The sequence below is a fragment of the Delphinapterus leucas genome, chromosome X, assembly GCF_059928025.1.
Source record: "Delphinapterus leucas isolate spDelLeu-1000000601 "Yukka" chromosome X, BTC_Dleu_Yukka2, whole genome shotgun sequence".
Taxonomy (NCBI): Eukaryota; Metazoa; Chordata; class Mammalia; order Artiodactyla; family Monodontidae; genus Delphinapterus; species Delphinapterus leucas.
In genome coordinates, this window is record NC_143150.1 from 12,107,238 (window position 1) to 12,123,011 (window position 15,774).

General features: G+C 37.8%; 1 pseudogene; it reads left to right on the top strand.

Annotated features, from left to right (window-relative positions):
• The first annotated feature begins 13,171 nt into the window (after window positions 1-13,171).
• Window positions 13,172-14,193, top strand: LOC149744167 (small ubiquitin-related modifier 1 pseudogene; annotated as a pseudogene).
• Window positions 14,194-15,774: the final 1,581 nt, after the last annotated feature.

The following is a 15,774-nucleotide window of genomic DNA, read 5'->3' on the forward strand; positions in this document are numbered from 1 at the left end:
TAGACAGCATATATGTGGGTCTTGTTTTTGTATCCATTCAGCCAGTCTGTGTCTTTTGGTGGGAGCATTTAATCCATTTACATTTAAGGTAATTATCGATATGTATGTTCCTATTCCCATTTTCTTAATTGTTTTGGGTTTGTTATTGTAGGTCTTTTCCTTCTCTTGTGTTTCTTGCCTAGAGAAGTTCCTTTAGCATTTGTTGTAAAGCTGGTTTGGTGGTGCTGAACTCTCTCAGCTTTTGCTTGTAACGGTTATTTCTCCATCAAATCTGAATGAGATCCCTGCTGGTTAGAGTAATCTTGGTTGCAGGTTTTTCTCCTTCATCACTTTAAATATGTCCTGCCAGTCCCTTCTGGTTTGCAGAGTTTCTGCTCAAAGATCAGCTGTTAACCTTATGGGGATTTCCTTGTGTGTTATTTTTCCCTTGCTGCTTTTAATATGTTTTCTTTGTATTTAATTTTTGACAGTTTGATTAATATGTGTCTTGGCATATTTCTCCTTGGATTTATCCTGTATAGGACTCTCTGTGCTTCCTGGACTTGATTAACTATTTCCTTTCCCATATTAGGGAAGTTTTCAACTACAATCTCTTCAAATATTTTCTCAGTCCCTTTCTTTTTCTCTTCTTCTTCTGGAATCCCTATAATTCGAATGTTGGTGTGTTTAATTTTGTCGCAGAGGTCTCTGAGACTGTCCTCAGTTCTTTTCATTCTTTTATCTTTATTCTGCTCTGCAATAGTTATTTCCACCATTTTATCTTCCAGGTAACTTATCCGTTCCTCTGCCTCAGTTATTCCACTATTGATCCTTTCTAGAGTATTTTTAATTTCATTTATTGTGTTGTTCATCGTTGCTTGTTTCCTCTTTAGTTCTTCTAGGTGCTTGTTAAATGTTTCTTGCATTTTCTCTATTCTATTTCCAAGATTTTGAATCATCTTTACTATCATTATTCTGAATTCTTTTTCAGGTAGACTGCCTATTTCCTCTTCATTTGTTAGTTGTGGTGGGTTTTTACCTTGCTCCTTCATCTGCTGTGTGTTTTTCTGTCTTCTCATTTTGCTTATTTTAGTGTGTTTGGGTCTCCTTTTTGCAGGCTGCATGTTCGTAGTTCCCGTTGTTTTTGGTGTCTGTCCCCAGTGGCTAAAGTTGGTTCAGTGGGTTGTGTAGGCTTCCTGGTGGAGGGGAGTAGTGCCTGTGTTCTGGTGGATGAGGCTGGATCTTGTCTTTCTGCTGGGGAAGTCCAAGTCTGGTGGTGTGTTTTGGGGTGTCTGTGTCCTTATTATGATTTTAGGCAGCCTCTCTGCTAATGCGTGGGGTTGTGTCCCTGTCTTGCTAGTTGTTTGGCATAGGGTGTCCAGCACTGTAGCTTGCTGGTCGTTGATTGAAGCTGGGTCTTGGTGTTCAGATGGAGCTCTCTGGGAGATTTTCACCGTTTGATATTACATGGAGCTGGGAGGTCTCTGGTGGACCAGTGTCCTGAAGTTGGCTCTCCAACCTCAGAGGCACAGCTCTGACTCCTGGTTGGAGCACCAAGAGCCTTTCATCAACATGGCTCAGAATAAAAGGAAGAAAAAGTAGAAAGAAAGAAAGAAAGAGGATAAAATAAAATAGAAAAAGAAAGATAAAATTAAAAAGTTATTAAAAACAAAAAAATAATTATTAAGAAAAACGGTTTTTTTTAAGTAAAAAAACAAAAAAAACAAAAAAAAACAAAAAACAAGAAAAACGGATGGACAGAACCCTAGGACAAATGGTGAAAGCAAAGCTATACTGACAAAATCTCACACAGAAGCATACACATACACACTCACAAAAAGAAAAAGGGGAAGAAATAATCTATGTTGCTCCCAAAGTCCACCTCCTCAATTTGGGATGATTCGTTGTCTATTCAGGTATTCCAGAGATGTAGGGTACATCAAGTTGATTGCAGAGATTTAATCCTCTGCTTCTCAGGCTGCTGGGAGAGATTTCCCTTTCTCTTCTTTGTTCGCACAGCTCCCGGGCTTCAGCTTTGGATTTGGACCCACCTCTGCATGTAGGTCGCCGGAGGGCATCTGTTCTTGTCTCAGACAGGATGGGGTTAAAGGAGCAGCTGCTTCGGGGACTCTGGCTCACTCAGGCCGGGGGGAGGGAGGGGTACGGATGTGGGGCGAGCCTGCGGTGGCAGAGCCCAGCGTGACGTTGTAGCAGCCTGAGGCGCACCGTGCATTCTCCCGGGGAAGTTGTCCCTGGATCCCGGGAACCTGGCAGTGGCGGGCTGCACAGGCTCCCGGGAGGGGAGGTGTGGATAGTGACCTGTTCTCGCACACAGGCTTCTTGGTGGCGGCTGTAGCAGCCTTAGCGTCTCATGCCTGTCTCTGGGGTCTGAGCTGATAGTCGCGGCTCGCGTCCGTCTCTGGAGCTCCTTTAAGCAGCGCTCTTAATCCCCTCTCCTCTCGCACCAGGAAACAAAGAGGGAAGAAAAAGTCTCTTGTCTCTTTGGCCGGTCCAGACTTTTTCCGGGACTCCCTCCTGGGTAGCCGTGGTACACTAACCCCTTCAGGCTGTGTTTACACCGCCAACCCCAGTCCTCTCCCTGCGCTCCCGACCGAAGCCCAAGCCTCAGCTCCCAGACCCGCCCGCCCCGGCAAGTGAGTAGACAAGCCTCCTGGGCTGGTGAGTGCTGGTCCTCTGTGCGGGAATCTCCCCGCTTTGCCCTCTGCACCCCTGTTGCTGTGCTCTCCTCCGCGGCTCTGAAGCTTTCCCCCTCCGCCACCCGCAGTCTCCACCCGCAAAGGGGCTTCTAGTGTGTGGAAAGCTTTCCTCCTTCACAGCTCCCTCCCATTGGTGCAGGTCCCGTCCCTATTCTTTTGTCTCTGTTTTTCCTTTTTTCTTTTGCCCTACCCAAGTACGTGGGGAGTTTCTTGCCTTTTGGGAGGTCTGAGGTCTTCTGCCAGCGTTCAGTAGGTATTTTATAGGAGAACTCCACGTGTAGATGTATTTCCGATGTATCTCTGGGGAGGAAGGTGGTCTCCACGTCTTACTCTTCCGCCATCTTCCTCAACTCCCCCTTCTTTATTTTTGGTAATACTTTTTACGTTGAAATCTGTCTTATCTGATATTAATATATCTACTCCATCCTCCTTATCCTTATTCTTCACATAGTGTATCTTTCTGCATTCATTTAGTTTCATTCTGTATTTGTCTTTAGATGTAAAGTGTGTCTCTTTCAGACAGAATATAAATGTGTCTTTTTAAAAAGCATATTCTCCCAAATTTCCTTTTAATTGGGGTATTTTGCCTATTAATATTTAATGTAACTGTTGATATTGGTGAATGTTATAGCCTGAATTGTTTTCAACCATCATTTTCTCAAGTAATTTTTCTGTCCCATTCTCTCTCCTTTGTTCTGGAGTGCCAATTACACGTATATTGGAAAGTCTGGTATTATCCTTTAGTTAACTGACATTTTATTTATTTTCTAATCTTTTGTTTCTCTTTATCCACATTGATTAATTTCTATTGCTTTATTTTACAGTTCATGTATTCTTGTCTCCCATCTCCCTTTAGCTGTCAAATTCATGTAGGGAATTTTTAAAATTTCAGATACTATATTTTCCAGTTCTGGATATTCTATTTGGTTCCTTTTTATAATTTCTATATCTCTGCTGAGGTATCCTGAGTTTTCATTTATTACAAACATATTTTGTCTTGCTCAATTATGGGTTTTTATAATGGCTTAATTTTAAATCCATGTCTGCTACTACCAATGTCTAAGTCATCTTGGAATAAATCTTGTTTGATTTATTTTCTTTTCTTTTGATAATGTGTTTCATTTTCTTGGTTTTTTTTAATGCATATCAATTTGAATTTTATTCTGAACATTACAAATACTAAAGTGTGGAGATTTTGTATTCTGCTAATTTTCTATGATGAATATTTCTTCTTTCGTTTTATCATGTAATTATCTTGGCTGGATTGAACATCAAACACTTTTTCTTGAGTAGCAAATCTGGTTTCACATCAATCTTTTGTCTTTGCTTAAGCAGCTTTTATTCTATGCCATGCATGCTTGCTTAAAGGGTCAGTCAGAAACGTGGTTAGACTGAATTTGGTTATCCTCAGTCTGGCTCTTCCCTTAGATTCTCTCATTCTAATCAGCAGCCATGGTTTCCATGCTTTCAATTTCCTGGATTCTTTGGCCAGAAAGGCTATGGTTTTCTCACTAGTGCCTCTACCACCTTATGCACCACATAAGCAGCTGCACTTAGTTTTGGGATAAAATTCACAAAAGCTGGATCTTACTTCATACAAATACACACCTCCCTTCTTCTGAAGATATACTCCTTACCAGAATCTGTCTGCTTCTGTGACACTCCAGTACCTTCAGGTAGTTGCTTGCTATATTAGGTCCAGATGTTATAAATATTTTCTGCAGCGGACTTTGTCTGGTAGGGTCTAGTCTGTCCTCACAGAAATGAGAAATTCTCCAGATGGTTTTTATTTGATTGAGCTGTAGCGTTTGAGTGGGTAGTGGTGATAAACTGGAAATATGCAGTTGAAATTTTCTTGTAAAAGTTCCTTGAATTTTAGGTTGTGGAGTTTGTGCTCAATTTGGAAGGTAATGAGTAACCAGGGCATGGAAAGCTGGAGTTATGTTCTTTTAAAATACCTGTTTTAGTAAGCTTGGGCTGATATAACAAAATACCATAGACTGGGTGGCTTATAAACAACAGAAATTTATTTCCCACAGTTTTGGAGGCTGAAAGTCCAAGATCACAGTGCCAACATGGTCAAGTTCTGGTGAGGGCCCTATTCTGGGTTGTAGCCTGCCTACTTCTCTGTGTATCTTTACATAGGGGAAATAAAGGAAGTTTGGTTTCTAGCCTCTTCTTTAAAAGGCACTAATCCCATTCAATTCTGCTTTCATGACATAATTACTTCCCAAAGTCCCTACCTCCAAATACCATCACATTGGGATTAGAGAATTTGGGTTGGGGAGGATAGGACACAAACATTCAGTCAATAGCGATACCTATATGTTTAACTTAATTAGTGTACAAAAAAAGCATTTGTGAGAATAGATGTGTTTGGAAACTTTTTCTGTACTGATATGTGTTCTTCTCTCAAAGTCTTTGAAGAGATTCCAAAGAGAAACACAGAAGAATTACAAAACACACTTTCCTTCTTCCTAGGACAACCAACTCTGAGGCGGGAGTAACAGGAAGCCAGCACAATGAAATTCAGTCACTGACTTTCAATTTCGCAGATCATAATTCTGAACTGACAGGAAGCAACGGGACTGAAGCTAAGGCCCTTTAGTGAAGATGGACCAGTAATTATGTGGGGTGCTGCATGTTCTACTTTTGTTTGCTAAATAATAGAATACTCTGGGGTGCTCTCATAATTACATCATAGTCACTCACTCAATGTACTCCATTAGCTACCAACCTTGAACATTTTGAGTTGGTTCTTGCCAGGTAAATGAAAATGATGGAAGAAAACAATTACCCTAAATTATATGAAACCCTTAGGAAAAATTAGTTTTATTAAACTGATGTCTGAGTCATCGCAGGTACTGTTTTGAAAGATGTCCTGTAATTTGGTTTTATAAAAGAGCCTTCTTTTTGTTGTTTATTAATTAGCAGCAGGGTAACCAATGTTGTGTAGCAAAGGGACAATGAAGAAAGAGGTTTGGGAGAAAGAGTAATTTTATGATTAGGCTTTTATTCTTCTTAATTATCCATTAGTGAAACTCCCAAGGATAGCAGCACAGTGAAAGCTGAATTAAAGTGGCAGTGAAAGCTGAAATCAGCAAAAATAGTAGTCTGCTACATTTAAGATATAACAGAGGCAGCAGTGCATCGAGGTTAGAGTGAAGGTGAAAAAGAAAAAATATATATAATAAGATACAATTGAAAAATAGATTTCTTTGTGGTTACCACCCTGGAATGGGAACAATTACTACCTTGCAAAGAGATTTTTACTTTATCACTTCTGTTCACCTCAGGGGACAATGAAGGCAGGTTAACATGGTCCACAGGGCCTCAGGAAAGCATTTATAGTCATGAGATTGCATTTACTTTTATATAAGTTAGACCTTACTTTACCCTGGATTCATTTATCCTTTACTATAACTGGGAAAATCTGGAATGTTTCTCTTGTCCTTGTTCTCTTCTTGAACACTTGAACACTATCACAGTCTTCTATTGGATTTGTACCCCTGTCTGCCTCTCAACAATAGATTTACAATTGCTTTCAGAAGTGGTACATCATATATTTCATAGCAGACAAAACTCAGTTTGAATGCTAAAGCAGTATTTTTATATGCTAATTGTTTGTCCAACAGTAAACCATGTTGGAGAAACACCACCCTTAAAATACTGAACTGGGGACTTCCCTGATGGTTCCAGGGTTTAGGCTCCATACTTCCACTGCAGGGAGTACAGGTTTGATTCGTGGTGGTGGAACTAAGATCCCACATGCCGCAGTACACGGCAAAACATAAAGTGAACTGATGTTGAACCTAAGTGAGGTGTAGCTACTAGTGCTGATAACAAGAGTACTATTATAAATAGGATGACCAACTATATGCCTCATTGTGCAAGCTGGGATGCTTTAGGAAGTGAAATGGGGTTATTGATAATTACGCCAGGTACGTAGCCATAAATTAGGACTAACCACAAGTTGCAGTCACATTATTTATAAACCAAAGTAAACGACGATAGGAAGCTGATTAAAACTAATATATATTAGTTTCAGAATAATGGAACAGAACCCAGGGAAAGAAGTCCTTGATGTGAGAGAATGAATAATTTTTAAATATTTATTATTTTTACTTATATGAAAATAATGCATATTAAACTTTTTAAAATATAGAAAATATAAAGAAGAGAAAAATAATTTACTACCAAAGATAATGCACTATGCAAAATTTGTGTGTATTTTTCCAGATATTTTTCTTGTGAATATATACAACGTTATGTATGTAGTACAGTAGTATTATATTTTAATATAATTATCTTTTCATTTTGTATTATTTAATCAGCATTTTCCCATTCCATTAAGTATTTTCCTACAACATGACTTTTATTGAGTTGATATTGATTCCTGTATTCAATTAATATTTATTATGGAGTCCACATAATAGATTCTATGAAGTAACCACATTTTATTTAATAATACATTATTGTTAAGACATTTAGATTATTTTATTGTTTAGTTGTTATGTATAAAGTTCACATAAATAGCTTTATACATAAATCTTTGGTTTTCTCTTTGGTAATTTCCTTAGGACATGTTATAGAATTGGAAATCCTGGGTCTGATCATATGTGTATTTGTAAGGCTTATAATATACTTTGTCAAACTAAATTCCAGAAAGAGTGTATCATTTTTTGTGTGTGCCGTGAGACAGCCATCTTACCCAACATGTGCCAGCATTAAATATTATACTTTACAAAATCTTTATCAATTTGAAAGGCAGAAAGGTATGTTATGGTCACTGGTGTTGAAATGTCTCTTCAATTTGCACTAGTATCACACTGTTTAAATATTGTCTATTAAAAGTGGGCTTTAATATCTAGTTGAATTCCCCAATCCTTATTACTTTGCTTTAAAAATTATATATAAGTCTTGGCCATTTATTCTGCCAAATCAAATTAAAATTGTCTACTTCCTTAAACCTACAAACTAATTTGAAAGGGATTAGGCAGATATACAATATTGAGTCTTGCCATCCAGGACCATGGTACACATCTCTAATTTTTCAAGATGTCTTTTATTTTCCCTAGAAAACTTTTGTAGTTCACCTCACATATATCCTGCACATTCTTGTCTTGTTTATTTGTAGGTATTATATAGTTTTTTTATGATTGTGAATCAAATATATTTTTCATTAATTTTCAAACTCATTTGTGCTGGCATGCATATATATATATATAGAGAGAGAGAGAGAGAGAGAGAGACAGACAGACAGACAGACAGATAGACAGACACAGACACAGAGAGACAGAGAAAGAGAGAGTGTGCCATGTTTTCTTGTCATCTATAAAAGTTGTCAAATTGTTTCTTAAAAATGTATTAGGAGCCTGTAGTAGATAATTTTCAGTAGGATGATATTTTTCCAAGTATTTATTATTAAGTTTCCTGTCTTTTGCTCTTCAGTGGCTTTACATGGGGCTGCATTTTTTTCCCTCTAGAATTAGTGTTTACCAAAACACAGATCAGAAGCTACTTCCCCTTTACTATCAAGCAATTCGAGCTGCTCTATTTCAGGGGAGAAACATGTATAGGTCACTAGTTGAGTTTCTTCACCCAGATTCACTGACCTTAGAGTGATTATGAATTCCCCTGAATTTTTTTAGAATTGTTTAATTTTGCTTCTTCTTTTTATGCCTTCTTTAGTATTTTAGTAAGAATTTGGCAGATATATATAATCATATAACGTTTTGAACAAAATGTGAGAAATGGGATGTTAAATGTTTCTCCTCAAATTCTCCCATGTTTTTATATGCTAAAATAAATGGAACTTCACTCTCTCCTTCTCCAAAGAATTCTGAGGAAAAAAATGGATACATTAAAATGTGTGCTGTTGATAAATTTTTAAGGGGGATTAAGAAATACAAAAGAGAAGTATCAAATGAGATCATCTCATTCTGATTTGCTTCCTATAACCATAAGAAATCTACTCGTGTCTTTTTCCATTTGCAAATTCATTGGGTTACTTGCAATGACTTTCTGTCTTGCACCCCATTGTACTAAGAACAAAGGACCAAATGATGACACAGCTGTCTCAGCTGGCATAGTTACTCACAGTTTATAACTTTTGATCATTTCAATTCAATTCAATTTTGCCCATTCTTCTTACTAGATAAGTGGAGGGTCTACTAGACAAACATACTAATTCAAGTTATTTCTGCTTTTGTTGAAGAATACATTTAAGGAACCAACATTTCAGATTTCAGAGGATTTGGTAGGAAAAAACCCAATGTGTAAGACTAAATATACAGATATGAGTATGTGTGGTGGACTGAAAATAGCACTGGGCTTTAGTCCTGGCTCTACTCTACTCGAAGTAATTTTTTAATTTTTTATACAGCAGGTTCTTATTAGTTATCTATTTTATACATATTAGTGTATATATGTCAATCCCAATCTCCCAGTTCATCCCACCACCACCACCCCCCACTCTCCCCCCTTGGTGTCCATACGTTTGTTCTCTACCTCTGTGTCTCTATTTCTGCCCTGCAAACCAGTTCATCTGTACCATTTTTCTAGATTCCACATATATGCATTAATATACGATATTTGTTTTTCTCTTTCTGACTTACTTCACTCTGTATGACAGTCTCTAGGTCCATCCACGTCTCTACCTATGACCCGATTTCATTCTTTTTTATGGCTGAGTAATATTCCATTGTATATATGTACCACATCTTCTTTATCCATTCGTCTGTCAATGGGCATTTAGGTTGCTTCCATGACCTGGCTATTGTAAATAGAGCTGCAGTGAGCACTGGGGTACATGTGTCTTTTTCAATTATGGTTTTCCCTGAGTACATTATGCCCAGCAGTGGGATTGCAGGATCATATGGTAGCTCTATTTTTAGTTTCTTAAGGAACCGCCATACTGTTCTCCATAGTGGCTGTATCAGTTTACATTCCCACCAACAGTGCAAGAGGGTTCCCTTTTCTCCACACCCTCTCCAGCATTTGTTGTTTCTAGATTTTCTGATGATGCCCATTCTAATTGGTGTGAGGTGATACCTCATTGTAGCTTTGATCTGCATTTCTCTAATAATTAGTGATGTTGAGCAGCTTTTCATGTGCCTCTTGGCCATCTGTATGTCTTCTTTGGACAGATGTCTATTTAGGTCTTCTGCCCATTTTTGGATTGGGTTGTTTTCTTAATATTGAGCTGCATGAGCTGTTTATATATTTTGGAGATTAATCTTTTCTCCTTTCATTCATTTGCAAATATTTTCTCCCATTCTGAGGGTTGTCTTTTTGTCTTGTTTATAGTTTCCTTTGCTGGGCAAAAGGTTTTACGTTTCATTAGGTCCCATTTTTTTATTTTTGTTTTTATTTCCATTACTCTAGGAGTGGGTCCAAAAAGATCTTGCTGTGATTTATGTCAGAGTGTTCTTCTTATGTTTTCCTCTAACAGTTTTACAGTAGCCATTCTTACACAGTCTTTAGGTCTTTAATCCATTTTGAGTTTATTTTTGTGTATGGTGTTAGGGAGTGTTCTAATTTCATTATTTTACATGTAGCTGTCCAGTTTTCCCAGCACCATTTATTGAAGAGACTGTCTTTTCTCCATTGTATATCCTTGCTTCCTTTATCATAGATTAGTTGACCATAGGTGTTTGGGTTTTTCTCTGGGCTTTCTATCCTGTTCCATTGATCTATATTTCTGTTTTTGTGCCAGTACAATATTGTCTTGATTACTGTAGCTTTGTAGTATAATCTGAAGTCAGGGAGTCTGATTCTTCCAGCTCCATTTTTTTCCCTCAAGACTGCTTTGGCTTTTCGGGGTCTTTTGTGTCTCCATACAAATTTTAAGTTTTTTTGTTCTAGTTCTGTAAAAAATACCCTTGGTAATTTGATAGGGATTGCATCGAATCTGTAGATTGCTTTGGGTAGTATAGTCATTTTCACAATATTGATTCTTCCAATCCAAGAACATGGTATATCTCTCCATCTGTTTGTGTCATCTTTGATTTCTTTCATCAGTGTCTTATAGTTTTCTGAGTACAGGTCTTTTACCTTCTTAGGTAGGTTTATTCCTAGGTATTTTATTCTTTTTGTTGCAATGGTAAATGGGATAGTTTCCCTAATTTCTCTTTCTGATCTTTCCTACTCAACGTATTGACCTAGGGAAAGTTGTTTCCTCTCTCTGAGCTTCAGTTTTCTCATTTATAAAGGAAGGTTTGGAATAGGTAATCACTAAAGGAAGTGCCTTTGCAATGCTGGCAGCTGATGTTTCTGTGAAATACTTTACTTTACTGTGCAAAGATACAGGTAGTTTACAAACAGTTGGATATTATCCCTGGCTAATTGTGCAGTTACATATGAGAGAAGCTTCAAGAGACTGAGTGACTTTTTCATTTCCATTTTTATATTCTTAGGGAAGATTTGGCTCATAACCCACAAAGACATTGTGAAAATGACCCTATTCATTTTGTCTATGCCATGCACTTTTAAATAATGATTACTTTCTACTGTTTCATTATGTAACTAGGAGATATTCTTTCAATTGCATGTTAACTCCTTCTGCCCATGTAATAATTTTCTCTGTAACATTCCTGAACCCATATTATGTGTACTTATGGAATAATAAAATTTTCACATATTACTTTTCTCACATAACTTTTAAATATGCTTCTTTCAATGGAAATTCTTCCACAAAGATTTTTTAATGAGCCAAATGGAATTCTTATTTTTAAATCTGCAAAAGCCATTTTATGGAATCTATCTAGTTCATTCTCATTACCCAGGGTTGCAAAAGAAAGAGCACCGTAATGGGGTAACTCCTATGGTGTGAGGCACTAGGCAGTGAGGAACAAAAGATAAATTTCTTCCTAGTAGACACAGAAAATGGAATTCTTTCTATCCTGTGTGACTTTAGAAGGTGTGCTGCATTTTGAAGGTTAAGAGAAAAATCAGTTTTGCAATCCAGTGATAGTTCAATTCATATTTCTTGGCCCTGATTTGATTCATTTTCAAGTTATTCCAATAAGGTAGTTATAAAATAAAATGTGTTCCATCACTCAGAGTCCTTCTAAGTTAACAACTCTCAGATTTTTATCATTTGAGCTGGTTTTTTCCTTTAGCAACTGGTTTCTGGTATCCACATGACTATTAGACATCCCCAAATCATGTCATTTATTCATATTTGTATACCATGTTGTAGTTTACAAAGCACTTTTATATCTATCTCCTCAAATCTTCACAATGACCCTGTGAGATAGGCTGGGCTAGGATTATCAACTCTTTTCAATTAAATTCACTTTTATAAAGTTAATTCTGCATGGTATTTTCCTTCCACAGACAGCTGAACTTTTTAAATAATCTGTTAACTTGCTATTGCATTAACTGCAATATACCTGCATATGAAATCAATGTAATTGTCCAATACCAACACCTCAAATTCAACATGTCTAAAACTGAACTCATTGTTTCCCCACCTTCTCCATCTCCACCTTACCATCTACCTAACATATATCAAAGCTAATCACCCTCCTTTGGGGTGTCACTTCATTTGTCACTATTTCCCTAATCTTCACCATTTCCCTAATTGTCGTATCTAGAAACCCCTTTCTTTACCTTGCCCTCCTGCATCAAATCAGTTTACCTGGTTCTAGAGCAGCTATATCAGCAACAGCTGCTGTACATTTTCTCCCTTCTCCCCCACTGCCACTACCATAATTCTATTGCAACAGCCTCAAAATTGGATTTCCAATCTCTAGTCTAGCTATTCTCCACTTTTCATGCTGCCAAAATCGTGCTTTTCTTAAACCAGGGCTTAAAATCTGTCATATCCCTCATCAAATATCCTCGGTGATGAGCAGTACAGATTAAAGCTTTGAAGTCCAATGGACTTAAATTTAAACTCTTTCTTAAAGATTAAGACCTGAGTATGTCTGAATCTAATGCATGATTATGTCCAGTATATTATTCTGACTTTTTAACCTTCAGGCTGAGCAGGAATCATAAAATTTCTCTTTCAAGTAGTGAACCAAGACCCCTAGCCCTTAGATTAAGGGTCAATAGCTCTTCTTGTTTGAACCTGCTGTTTTTTTAAGAACTCCCTGAATCCCTCAGACTTAGACTGTGTCTAGAAACTCTTGATGGTCAAAGTTAGAACTCCTGCAGTGTTGTGCTGTGGGAAAGGGAGAAGGATTTGTAAACCCTGGAGCGAGGTTCTGCCTACCCAAGGCCGGGGGAAACCACCGTCACCATGTCTGACCAGGTGCAGAGCCCAGCTTCCACTTTCCCGAGAGGGTCCGTGGGGAACCCGTGTGCCTTCCTCTTCAGAGGACTCATTGCAGAAGCAGGGCCCTAGGCCCCAGTTATGTAAAGGGAGAGAATACCTGCCCTGGAGCCTCCGTGGCCTTGAAAAGCAGGTGGACTCCACTTTTGGGTTCTTAGTCTTTAGACAGTCTTGGAGTGGGGACGTGGGGGCGGGGGTGGAGGGAGACACTGTCTGGTGTTGCTGGGAACCTAGAAAGCTCTGCCTTCCGTTTGGATTGCAGCTGGGGCTGGGCTGCCTCTGCTCTGCTCTGAGTCTTTTTCTGTGTGGGTGTGCAGAGCTGTCGCCTCTTTCTTGTACTTTCCCATTTCTTACGCGGGATTGGTTCAGTAGCTCTCCAGTTGTTAAGAGAGAACTCAGAATAGTCAAGAAACAAAGTAGAACAAAACTGCTAGAGCAACAGAAAGCGTTTCATCTGGGTGTTAACATGAAGATGACTGATACCTTTGAGGAAAAGGATAGGAAAACTTCGTGTATGTAGAGCAGTTGCAGAACATTTGCAGAAAGCTTCCTGTTATAGCAGAGTGCTCCAACTGAATGTTAATATCAAGAATTTACTTGGGATTTGCACTCAATCAGGAGTGTTCGACTTTATGTGAATCCCCCCTCTTTCAGAAGAATGAACAATCCTTGTACAACTGGAAGGGAGGCAAAACCTTCAACTGAGGACTTGGGGGATAAGAAGGAAGGAGAATATATTAAACTCAAAGTCATCAGACAGGATAGCAGTGAGATTCACTTCAAAGTGAAAATGACAACACATCTCAAGAAACAAAGAATCATACTGTCAAAGACAGGGAGTTCCCATGAATTCACTCAGGTTTCGCTTTGAAGATCAGAGAACTACTGATAATCACACTCCAAAAGAACTGGGAATGGAGGAAGAAGATGTGATTGAACTTTATCAGGAACAAACAGGGGGTCGTTCAACAATTTTGATATTTTTCTTTTCCCTTAATCCTTTTCATTTTTAAAAATAGTCCTTTTGTAATGTGGTGTTCAAAACAGAATTGAAAACTGGCACCCCATCTCTTTAGAACATCTGGTAATTTGAATTCTAGTGCCCATTATTCATTATTGTTTGTTTTCATTGTGCTGATTTTTGGTGATCAAACCTCAGCCCTGTTCATATCGCCATCTCCTTTTTAAAAATTACGTGTGTGCACAGAGAGGCCGCCTTTTCCAGGACTGTGCAGTTACAGGCTTGTGATAAATAATATTGACTAATGCGAGTGTTCATAATGACTTTCCAATTGGCTCTGAAGTTCTAGCATGTGATTGCTTCACTCCTGGACTGTGAATTTCAGTGGGAGATGGAAGTTTTCCAGAAAACTGAACTGTGGAAAAATAACCTTTCCTTAACTTGAAGCTACTTTTAAAATCTGAGGGTCTGGACCAAAAGAAGAGGAATATCAGGTTGGAGTCAAGGTGACAGAGGTGGTGAAAATAATGACTAACTCCAAAGATGGCTTCACTGAAGAGAAAGCATTTTAAGCCTATGGTTGTCACTGACAAGAAGTTTCAGAGTAATATGAACAGAAAGTATCACTAATATATTTGGTCTTCAAGTATTTAGCAGGATTCTCCTTCTCAAATTGAAATAATTACTTGTAAAACTGTACTGCATATATTTTAAATAGAATATTTTAAATTGCAGCTAAACTTGACATGTTTAATTGAGCTATTTATTTTTAAGTTTTCTGTTTCTTGACATAAGAATGTTGACTAATTTAATCCTGCTTAAATAATTTTATACATTTATGTTTTTATTCTCTCAGAAAAATTACCACGTACTCTTTACTAAGTGTACAGAACTCTCTATGCTATCTTACATTTTGTCTTCCTATTTTTCCTACCTTAATTTTCTGCTTCTATTAATATATTCACTTATTCCTCATTTCATTTTCCTTATATATTTTATAAGATGCTATAATTCTCTTTATTATGAGATACACACACCTATGTAGTTTCTTCGAGCAGACTCAAAATGATAAATTATATTTAGTCATTAGTAGTCTCTGCATAGCTTCTATGACATAAAAAAGCATGCTGACCTAAGTGTCCATCCACAGATGAATGGATAAAGAAGATGTGGCACATATATACAATGGAATATTACTCAGCCATAAAAAGAAACGAAATTGAGCTATTTGTAATGAGGTGGATGGACCTAGAGTCTGTCATACAGAGTGAAGTAAGTCAGAAAGAGAAAGACAAATACCGTATGCTAACACATATTTATGGAATCTAAGAAAAAATATATATCATGAAGAACCTAGGGGTAAGACAGGAATAAAGACACAGACCTACTAGAGAATGGAGTTGAGGATATGGGGAGGGGGAAGGGTAAGCTCTGACAAAGTGAGAGAGTGGCATGGACATATATACACTACCAAACGTAAAATAGATAGCTAGTGGGAAGTAGCCGCATAGCACAGGGAGATCAACTCAGTGCTTTGTGACCACCTAGAGGGGTGGGATAGGGAGGGTCGGAGGGAGGGAGATGCAAGAGGGAAGAGATATGGGAACATATGTATATGTATAACTGAGTCACTTTATTATAAAGCAGAAACTAACACACTATTGTAAAGCAATTATACTCCAATAAAGATGTAAAAATAAATAAATAAAATAAATAAATGCTGGGGAGGGTGTGGAGAAAAGGGAACCCTCTTGCACTGCTGGTGGGAATGTGAATTGGTACAGCCACTATGGAGAACAGTATGGAGGTTCCTTAAAAAACTAAAAATAGAACTA